The sequence below is a fragment of the Lepeophtheirus salmonis genome, chromosome 8 (assembly GCF_016086655.4).
Source record: "Lepeophtheirus salmonis chromosome 8, UVic_Lsal_1.4, whole genome shotgun sequence".
Taxonomy (NCBI): domain Eukaryota; kingdom Metazoa; phylum Arthropoda; class Copepoda; order Siphonostomatoida; family Caligidae; genus Lepeophtheirus; species Lepeophtheirus salmonis.
In genome coordinates this window covers 12,812,907-12,824,628 of record NC_052138.2, presented here as the reverse complement: position 1 = coordinate 12,824,628, position 11,722 = coordinate 12,812,907, and the positions used below count along the sequence as shown (strand labels likewise).

At 31.1% G+C, this 11,722-nt stretch overlaps 1 long non-coding RNA gene across 2 annotated transcripts in view; it reads left to right on the top strand.

Annotated features, from left to right (window-relative positions):
* Positions 1 to 3,664: 3,664 nt before the first annotated feature.
* LOC121123425 (uncharacterized) overlaps positions 3,665 to 11,722 on the top strand; it is a 95,321-nt gene continuing 87,263 nt past the window's right edge. For both annotated transcript variants that reach the window (XR_011781563.1, XR_005865995.1), the window contains exon 1: positions 3,665 to 3,886. This is a non-coding gene — a long non-coding RNA (uncharacterized lncRNA). The remainder of the gene's footprint in view (positions 3,887 to 11,722) is intronic.

Genomic DNA, 11,722 nt, shown 5'->3' with positions numbered 1-11,722 from the left:
TGAAGAGTGCATTTGAACTGCTAATCTTCAATGAAACACCTAATTTGGAAATTTTTATTGAAGGAACTCATCCTCATATTATCAGTTGAGGATCGTAGTCGATATTAAAGCGTGAGGAGCTCTTTTGACTATTGTTTTTCGACTCACAACTTGAAATACTAATACTAAAAAAAAAAAAAGTATTTTCCCAATAACTTCCAATGAATCCCTTCACTTCAACTTCTCCTCTAGTGTCTGATAAATATAATTGTATTATTATTGAGAGGTATATCAAATTTGAGTTAGGATCTACGCCACAAATTGCTCTTTGGAGGATGAGGAAGACAATTATTTCTTAATTCTAAGCATGTAATAGGTCATTATTGAAGCAGCCGAGAGGATCTTTCTGCATTCATAATTTACTTGATGTCTTCAATTTTGGATCATTCATTATATTAGACTATTATTTTTGAAGGAAGGTTTTTTTTTACACTCGTTTACCATATAAATTACATATAACTGTCAACATTAAGGACGGAATCAAGTAAAAATATAGAGAGGAAGAAAATAGATGGGATGTCCAGAAGTTTACTTTGAGTTCCTTTATTTTAGCAATTTCAAGAACCGAATGGGAATACTTAAGATGTTATTGGGAAATACCTCTTCTTAATCATCTCTTTGATGGGATGCGTTCTTTAGTATAAACTCAATTAAATTTATACAACTTATGAGTCATCGATCTTCGCTTAATCAAAGAAAGTTAATATGGAATATAGTTTATGATTATTGAGCATTCAAATTTTCTTATGTATGCAAAGTGGTCAAAGTGATTCAATAAACCTGTGCAATAGGATAAATTATTCGGAGATTTTGGTTTTATGTCCATAACTTTCATCTGAATGTCATCATATACACAGGTTTTAATTTTTAAACATATAATTTATTTATTGAAATAAAAAACATCAGGATCAATATAACAGTGATTCAACTATTTATTGATAATTTTACCGGTAAATTTTTTACACGACTATTTTAAATGTTTTTTATAGAAAATTTATACCCTCTACATTTTTGTTTTTTTATTTAAATATCGTTTAGATAAGGAACACCCAATACAATTGAAGCACTTTTCTTTAACTCTTGATGATGATGAGGTAGGACGAGGACTTGAGGAAGGAAGCTGATTATATATGGAAGGGATTGATGGAGAAAAAATTCAAATATTTGAGGGGCTCTAGGTAAGAAACAGATATAAGGTTGATAGAGGACTTGAGGTAAGAAACGGATTTAAGGTTGAAAGAGAGTATGGGGTGGAAAGAGAACTTGAGGCAGACAAGATTGATGCATATGGAAGGCTTGAAGGGTACTGCATAAGTGCTTAAATTTAAAAAAATCTCGCAATTAATCAGAATAGCTATATTTTAATCTAAATATTATTTCCTGTCTTCTGGTAAAATAGCTTCTTTACATAATTTTCAGGAATAGAAGTTGTTAATTCCTTTGATGAAATGCTATTCTTTAATGGTCTCTACGATTTAATTTCTTTACTTTTAGACCACTCATTAATTCATTCTTACATTTTCAGGATGATCAGAAGAAACATAAATACATGATATTCTTTTATTTTAAAAAAGTAAACAGATATTTTTTTTTTCTATTGAATCATTTAACTCCATCTTGTTTTGCAAACAATTTTAGAGCCGTATTAATTATTACTTCAATTAAGTAATCAATGTAATCTATACTTTGCTGATTTTTAAAAGATTTAGAAATCATTCCAGAGCTGAGATCGGGATAAAGTTTGAAAAAACTATCAACTAGAAAATTAACATAGATTTTATCCACTTTTCCTAGCATTACAATGTATGTTAAAAGGCCCATAATAAAATGAAATTCTCATTTTGACCTCTGAAAAGCAGTAAAAAGATAACAATGAAAAATATTATTGAAAGAAATCACCCACCACAGTTGTCACATTGAATTTCAGGCCGAGTAGCAAAATTATAATGCATTATTTCATGATATAAATGTGATATAGATGAAGTAGAACCTTTCTTGTAAGTTTTCTGTAATAAGTATAAAGAAAGTAAGAATATTTAAATATTTTTAAAAATGACAAAATATAAACTTACTTGTTCCGTTTCATCAAACATGTATATGTAAGATCTACCTCCTCCTTCCTCTTCAACAGCAAATAAATTGATTATACGTATATATAAATATAAGAAGTGAGTATTTCCTCTTTGAATAGATGAATATGAAACGGACTTATCCTCCGAAAAATCAATTGTCATCAATTGAAAACTTAATCCTCATTATATTTAGCATAACTGGCTTGTGTCTTGTAGTCTTTTATTTCTAATTTTGTTGCATTTTATATTATATTTGGACGATAAAATTATTTAATTATGAGGTAACTTTCAATGAAATACGGCATTTCATATTCCAAGCCCACAGGTTGTACCAGTGAAGTGTAGGGGCTCAAAGCAATTTAAACTACGCCACTACCACATTTCTAAGCATTTACAACCCTTTTATAACATGCAATAACACAAACCAACCCAAGTTGTGCAGGTGAACAGCTGGGTACGAAGGTAGGACAAATTGTAGCATTGAAGATTCGCTAAGCACCAAGCAAAACAAATTTATAAACTGGGGAAAAAATAAGGATGTCATTAACTTGTATTCATTATCATATATTGGACTAATCAATATATTAGTATAAACATATAAACATTAGTATACATATCCGATTTTAAGGAATGTATTGTGAACAAACCGTGGACCAGGGTATATAACATAATAGAAGAGGTCCTTGGTAATTAGAAACGCCACGGAGGTAGAGTCTAAAGTGCATTTTGGCTCAGCACTTCCGCTGTACATCCTGAAGGCCAGGTTGTATTTCGGATACTAGAAGGGTTCCTTCATGCTCAAGGAAGCGGCGGCGGAACATTTTATAATACTTTGGGTTGCAGCAGTTCATATTCACAACCCATGTACAGGTTTATTCAAGCATATTAGAAGGGGTCTGCGCTACGTAGAAATGTGGCAACGGTAGAGTTTAAACTGCCTTGGGCCCAGTACTGAGGATCTGAGTGGATTTTAAGATATTGTGAGGGGTCCGTGATTCTCAGCAAAGTAGAGAAGGAAAAATTTAACTAGCCTCAGGGCTCATCAGTTCATCTGCTCAACCTATGAGCCAGGATGTATTATAGCATATTAGAAGGGGTCTTTGGGGCTCAGAAACACATCGGTGGTATTGTTTAAATAGTATTTTCTGCAAGCACTTCACATGTATAAACCGATGCCGATGTGTATTTTGGGATATAAGGGGGGTTCTTTGATGCTCAAGGAAGCGGTGGCGGAATAATTTAACTTCCCTCAGGGCACAGCAGCTCATCCACACAAACCGTGGTTTGGAATGAATTATAACATATTAGAAGGGGTCTTTGGCGCTAAGAAACACATTGGAGTTAGATTGAAAACTACATTCGAACCACCACTTTTTGTACTTATAAAATGATCATTAATGAATATAATTAATATAAAATTATTTTTCTGCAAAAGAACACTCATAAATTTACCTCTATGACATTACTTATTTAGCATACTATAATTTTAAATGGAATTACAATATGCAATCGTATACATCAATAAATTTTATATCGAAAAGAAGAAAAGAGAAGAAGAGTGACTAGTCATATTATTTGGCGCTCTGATTTTTTATTCTTCAAAATATAATTATAATGTGATTTTGGTTTGAATTTGTGTATAAGTGAGACTCTAAATATATTGTGTATATATTTAATGAGATACATATCGTACTGTGTGGAATAGTTGTGAGAAAAAAAGTGATTTGGTAATTTTCGCATATCATCTCTAATTTCTTATTGACATCGATCAGATGGTAAGAGGTTGCATATATTTGTTTATCACTTCATATTAGAAAAAGTTCCGAGAAATTTACGTTTTTATAATGAACGAATCATCTAGTGAGCAACATAGCTATTTAAATGCATTGAAAAAATATTTGACTTCTAAAGCAATTATAAGAAAGATAATCATTGATATTACAAGCAATGATGGAGGTCGCATTCCTAAACGGCCAACTGTTCCAGAAGTTGGGAACTTAATTTTTGGAACTTTGACGATAGACTCATTCCTTCTTCAAGGAATTCATATTTATCCTGGTACTCGCCTTATAGTGGTTATACTACTGTAAAAAGAATTAGATATTAGTATTGCCTTTTCCCATGGAGAGGATACCTTTCCAATAAGGGAAGCCAATGACAGGGATGGGGGAATTAAAGGAGTTGTTAGAGGGTTAAGAGACAAACGTAAAGACGAGTCTGGGCATCCTATTATATTTGAAAAGAAAATAACTATTCACTCTCCTCATGAGGATGTTAAGGCCTGTGAAATAGATGATGTATTTAAATATTTCGGCGAAATTGTAAAACCTACAATAGAGACTGCTTTTATTGATGGAAGATTTAAGGGCCTTAATAAGGGGAATTTTGTTCTTGGATTGATACCAAAATGTGACCTTCCAAGACTTATAGGTTTTAGAGGCTTAAAGACTCGGATTAGCTACGCAGGTCAGTCAATTACCTGTACAAAGTGTTACAAAATAGGTAACTTCGCAAAAAATTGTATCAATCAGTTTGTGAAATGGGGAGATTATCTTAGGTCAATTAAGGAAGTTTTATCCAAAGGCAATGCAATTGATAATAATAAAACAAGTGAAAAATTTGTAATGGTTCCATTATTGTTGACATGACTAAAGATAACACGGATAATGTGGTAGATTCAGATGGGAGGAGAAATACAACTAGTGAATAAAACATTCCAGAAAATGAAAGAGTAAACACTTGAACTGAACAATAAGGGAAATTACAACTCCGATAGAGACAAATGGTAATAAAAAATAATTTTAGTATCGAATATTTGCAAAGGAATTGGTTCAATCTATGATGATATTAGTAGCTTTAAGGACCCAAATGAAAAGAAATGGGTAAAAGCATCTTATTGGTATTGATAAACAACAAACTTTATCCCAGCATTTTCGTTCAGAATCAATTGGTAAGCGAAATAAGCTAAATACGAGAGGGAGTAAGAATCGCTTATCACGCCATACTTTAATGAAAAGATTATCTTCATTTTATCCAGATGTTATAAGTCTTCAGGACATCAAAGCTAAAGTATCCTCGACATGTAAGGATAATTGCGCCTTCTGTCTTCCACGACAGTTTAACTAGTTTTTTACCGGCTCGGGTTCAAATAGAGGAGTTCTTTCATTGTTTTTTTCTAAATTTCTTGGTGATTCCACATGTACCAAATCCTACTCAAGTGCGAGTGGCAGCCATAAAATCTTAATATCTACTGAACAGGCTAAATTTGAATTAATTAAGGGTTATGGTTCTAATGTAAAGAGTCAATTATTCTTCCAGGCGATTATTAACAATTGTAAAAGTAATAATTTACCAATTACTCGTAGAAGACCTTAATGTTGACCTACATTGTGTCAACAACTCATATCAAAATAAAAAATATCTGAAGAAACTTATATGTGAATTAAATTGGATTGACTTAACCGTCTATTTTATCCCCTGTGATAATGTGTCATGGAGAAGAGGCCGATGAACGTCACGAATTGATTTATCGCATGCGTCAAAATTGATCTATAAAAATACTAAGAATGCCTTCTATCGTTCTGAACCATTGTCCAATCACAAGATGAGGGTGGTTAGTTTTGTCCTCGAAACTTCTTCAAATCCCCGGAAACTCCCTTTGTGGTTGACCGATGATGAAAAATGCATAAATAAAATGAAAAGTAACATTGCAAATAGTTTTAATTCTTCATTTTCTGTAAAAAAAAAATTATGTTTTTCCCTTAAACGCAAAATACATAGGACTGCTAGAAGCTGGATTAGTGAAAAGAGAAAAGTGATGGATGATTTGAACAATAATTTGGAACGTACCTTGAACATGGATTCACTTTTTCAACGAAATATAACTTCTGAGTTTTATAATTTGTTCAGGATTGTGGAAATCGCCGAATTAGAAGTGAGGATTAAAATAGACATGAAAATAATCCCCTTCGAAGCATTAAAAACCTTACCAACAAAAATAATTACTCGGCCTCGGTTATAAAGAGAATAGAGTATTGGGGTAAACTTTAGAAAAGCAAGAGGGCATTGCAGAGGCATTTCGTATAACCTTCCAGAAGTTAGTCGGTGGGTTCATAAGTAATTTCCCTAAAAGGAAAAGAACCTCTATATTCTCTTACGAGATATTATTTGAATATATTAGGAAAAACTTTAAAGATAATAAGGCCTCTGGTCCAGATGGGATTGGGGAAAGATACCTAAGACATGCAGAGAAGAGATTGCCCCGTATTTATATGAAATGGGAAACTTTATGGAAAAAAAGAGATATCTGCCAGAAGCTATAACTAAAGGACGAATTGTTCTAATCCCCAAAAAGGGAAAATGCTTAAACCTTGACAATTGGAGACCAATCACTGTAATAAACGAGACATACAGAATACTTTCAGGAGTGATAGCAAGTCAGACTGAACCTATTATAAATAAAAAGATAGGCCCAGAGCAAAAATGATTTTTAAAAGGAAGAAAAATATCTGACATATTCCCGGAATATTTAGACTGCAATTGAAGTATTGGATAGGTACAAGCGTTTTGGATCTATTATTGCGATAGATTTTTCAAAAGCATTCGATTCCCTTTCTTATTTTCACATTTGGAGATCGGTGAAAAAACTACTACCAAGTCGTTTTTTTAACCCTTAATGGGTCTCAAAAACTTTCCAATAATGGAAAATACTGGATTTAAAACTTAAAAATATGCACATATTAGATATTAAATTATTGAATACATTTTATTTATATGACTACAGTATTCCTTCAGATTAGGGACCTCTGTAGGGATACCGTTTTCCGGGGGTTTCTTGGGGGTTTCCCCATTTAACTAATTCATAATATAATCTTCTTGTAGTTTTATATAACACCCAGTTCTGTCAGAATTACCTGCATTACTTATGTACTATTACAGTTTGTGTTGCTATGGGTTGGATCTGATTATATATATTTTAAAAATCCAATTTGCAGCCTTTAAAAAACCTATTTATCATTATTGATGACAATAAAAATTAATATGCATTATTTCTACTTTAAAAAAAATACATATTTTTCACTGTCATTCAAAAATTTGATTTCCAGTATCCTGCTCAAGCACAATTTACTGGAAAATGAGAAATTCTATTTAAATAAAATGGAAGGAATTTTTACGCATATTTTTTACATTGTTCATATTTGTCGATCATCAAAAGAATTTCTGTTAGAGTGACTTCCTTTCAAATCCAAATACAACATTAAAATATTTTATAATTTATGTTTCTATAAGCACCAATGAAAAAAATAAAAACTTTTGCAAAGTTATATTTTAAACCTGTGAATTTATAATCTTAAATCGTTGTAGGAAAAAAGAGTATTAAATTTTGTAAAATGTAACAAAATATATGGATTTTTTTCTTTTTCTAAGGAAATTTTTTATAAAATACTGTTATTTACATACATACAATATATTTAATTTATAGTTACTGCTATTAGTAGTATATTATGTATGAGTGATTATAGTTCCAACTCACTTAATATTAGTGTAACCTTCCTTATCAATCTAAATATACAATTGTTTATTTGTTATCTTCAATGCCTGAGCCAGGTTTAAGTGTAAGTTGGAGGCTATGGTAGAGCTGGAGTTGATTACTTTGAGAGATTGTTTTTTCTATTCACCTATACATATAAGAACAAAAGATTTGAGAATTGCTAAATAAATTTTAATATACATTAACCTTAATTGTAAAGATTTAAAATCTTCATTCTATAAATACTTTTTTTATTATTATTTTTATAAATACATACGACACACTGAGCACACTCAATGCTATATTGTTATTTCTTGGATTCAAAATTACATTACAGCAAACATCCATCATTGCAAACATACAGACAAACTTTATTTTATTAATATAGATGACGTTAATTGGAATATGTGAATAATTTGTCGATTCATGAACTTGTTATTTTAATATTTAAATTTATTATTTTGATTAAGTAACCCCAAGACTTGATTATTTATGTAAGGTTTTCCTAAAAAATCGCAAAGAAATTAACATATTGACACTTAAATGGCTCATAATTTAAAGAATGTAATAAAAATTTTCTTTGATTGTAAATACTTATGAAATTTTTTTAAATCCATAAAAAAATACAAACTCCTGTTATTAAGAAAATAAAAGGTTATCTTAAAATTGAAATATCCAAACTATTCACTATTCGTCTTAGGTTCTTTTGGTCGGGTATATAACAGCGATAAAAAGAATTGCTTATATCTTGTTCCAAACTATATTATAAAAGTGATTTATGATTGTATGTATATTTTGAAAAAAAACATATCTTATGTTATTAATTTAAAAATAATTATTTTTGCATTTGTAGGAAAATTATCTAATTTAATTTTTAGTTAATAAATTATAACTTTAAAGAGATGGACTTGGGAACAATAAACTTTTTCAAGGAGGGGAATTTAGTGCTGTGCACTTTCACTTTGCCAAGTTTTTCGTTTAATAAATATTATGAGATTATATAAATGGCTTTACAAGTTATTGGATACATTATCCCAACTTTTTCAAGTGTTGATAGTATTAAAAAGAGTTGGAGACTTGAACACGAGATATGCGACTTGACTTGATCTCAGACTTGGAACTTGACTTAAAGTTGAAGATTAAGACGTTTAAACTCTAGAAATCTTAGACGTTCTTCATATTTTTCGTGGTGGAACGTTTTTGATACTTTTTTTTTTTTTTTTCCATGTTTTCAATTTTGTCTAACAATAAGGAATATATTCAAGGTACTCTTTATAGCACTCTGGTAATAATACATTTGAATTGTAAATACTTGCAAAATATTTTTCACTAGATATTAATTACTCTCTAAAGTATTTTTTTTTCTGAGAACTCGACTTGAACTCCATGAAAATAGTTAAGGACTAAAAATGCAAAGACTTGAGACTCGCCTTATACCTGCAGAATAATGATTTTTCTGACCTCTACTTTTTAATGATTCGTGAGTAAACTAAAAAATATATATTATTCCCAAGATGGTGTGGCAGTTAGTAGTTTGCATAAATAAATTTAGAGGGAATATCCGGGTTTTTTTTGTTTTTGTTTTTTCTTGTGCTCCATACACAATTTTATATTATAATTTACAAATACATAATAAATATATTAAATAATATTACTATTGAGACAGTTGTATTAGTTTGCCCCTAGGTGGTGCCTCTCTCAATCGTTTTGTGAATAAACTCATGTTAGTAAACCCCCGTCATTCTCAGTTTACAAACATTTACACATTTTAGATGCAATCTCATTTTTTCATCTTCAAACAAGAGTATTTCCTTGGACAAATGTTATAAAAAATATGAGAGGTTTGTGTATATCTAACAAACACAAAGTGATTTATCTTATAGAACAATACTCCTTATTTGAAAATTTTACTCAAATGAGTAGACAAGCATATAAACAGATTAAATATTAAAAGTGTCAATGTAATTGAAGAAAAAGTATGAACTTAATAGTTCCTTTTTTTTTTTTTAACTTCATTTTTAAACCGATTTATAAATGCAGTTATTGCGGTATTGCTTTTATAATTTCGGAGTTAATCCGAACAAATTATGTATGTACAATATGTGGTTCGTCAAAATAAAAACAATTTTTAAAAAAATGGGAAAATTCAATTTTATTTTTATAAATACTTCATATATAAGTAAGTCTAGATAAATTGGGAAAATCTTTGAAGTCTTATAAAGAAAGAACTAGATGGGTTAAAACCATATTATTTTTATTTTTTGAAAGCTACATTTAATGAAATTCAATTATTTATATTGAGATCTGCCTCTCTTAATAACTTTGGATACACGGCGCCTGAAGCTTTGACAGTCCCAATGACCTTTTGCGGATCCAGCTTTGTCGTTGTACGGGCAATGTACTTCTTCAGGGCATCCATAGACGAATGATACTTGGCACAGGCTTCATGTTCGACCTTTCCCCGAAGATAAAAATCGCATGGGTTCAGGTTCGGACTATTTGTAGGTTGAGAGGTGTTATGTCTTCCTTTGACGATTCCATCCATCCAGAGAATGACTACCTCTTCAAACACCTTCACCTTCTATTGTCCGCCTTCACAGTTTCACCCTTCTTGACGAAGTGGGGGACATGACGTCCCCCTCAATGGAGCTTCTTCATCTTCATGATGGTGCGGACCTCTAAAGGTTCTGAACAGATCCATCTGACGTTCCTGCGGTTGGATGAGCGGTCAACCGTGAAATTTTTTTCATCTGAAAAAAATTTCAATATCATCCAATTGACTTATTCGAGTTGATGGTTTAGTTGCCTCTGATCACCCTCTGGCCTTGTTGACCTTAGTAAGATGATTTTAGACAGCTCTTACCCTAGAGAAATATCCATGGTATACTTGGCCGTCTTGCTCACGTTTCTAGTCTTTGCGAGCTTGGTAATTAGAGGGGTTGGATTTGCATCTATGGACTTTTTGATCCCCACCACGAACCTATCGATCATTTTTGTCTAATCTCACCTTTTGATGTTTCCTGTGGCTCTTTCCCTCCGCGTCAAATTCGCCACAATCCGGTAAACTGTACTTTTCGAGTACTTGAGACGTTTGATAATCTCATGCAGAGTTAATACCGTGCTACGCAATTCGCATGTAACGGTTTTTATGGTCTCCTCCATCTCTAAATCTCCATGTTAAAGGCTTGTTATTTAAATTTGTGGGATAAGTTTTAATACACCATAATTTTAGCTATAGGGCATAAACTTCATTTGAGTTAATAGACTTATATTGACCCAATATTGACCCTTCAAATAAAATCAATCAATTTATTATTCATTTTATTGTGACAATCAATTTTGACTACTTTAAGTGTTATTTGCAAGGAGATTGTCTTGCATCAAAGTCCGATGAGTAAATAATTAAAACTGTAAAACTTAAGTAAATAACTTTTATATTCTAAGAAAAAAGGATCCATCTTTTAAATCCATAAATATATATAGTCCAATATTTAATAAATATATTTCATTCAATTATAGCCTCTGTATGAGTTATGATACAAGATAATTTTAGCTATAGTTTAGAACTTTTATTTCATTAATCTATTGACAACGATATCGTTCCTTAATTGGGATGATCCATTTTGACTAATTTAAATGCAATTTGCGACACATTCAAAGGAGTAACAAGAATTAATTGTTGATAAAAATGACGATAATTCGTCGAAAAGGCTATAAATGTAATCTACACTCAATTTGAAGAAAAATAATACGAGCTTACTTTTGTGCTGACAAGCCACATATCTACTCACAAATATCAAACCCTGTTGTCTGATTACTGCTTACAAATATTAATAATAGCTCATTTTGGATGCAAGGACATAGTGTATTAAATACTTAAGAAGGACTGTTGCAGAGAAGTATGAACAGGACTCACAGAAATGATTTATGTGTTTGCGTACATAACATCAAAGTCCTTAATATTTTCAACAAAATGCAAACACTCTATTAAAGATTCCAAGGTAATTAAGTCAAGAAGCATATTTTATACGTATGTTACTCATATACACCATGAAAGAGAAAAAGAAAGAAACAAAGTGTA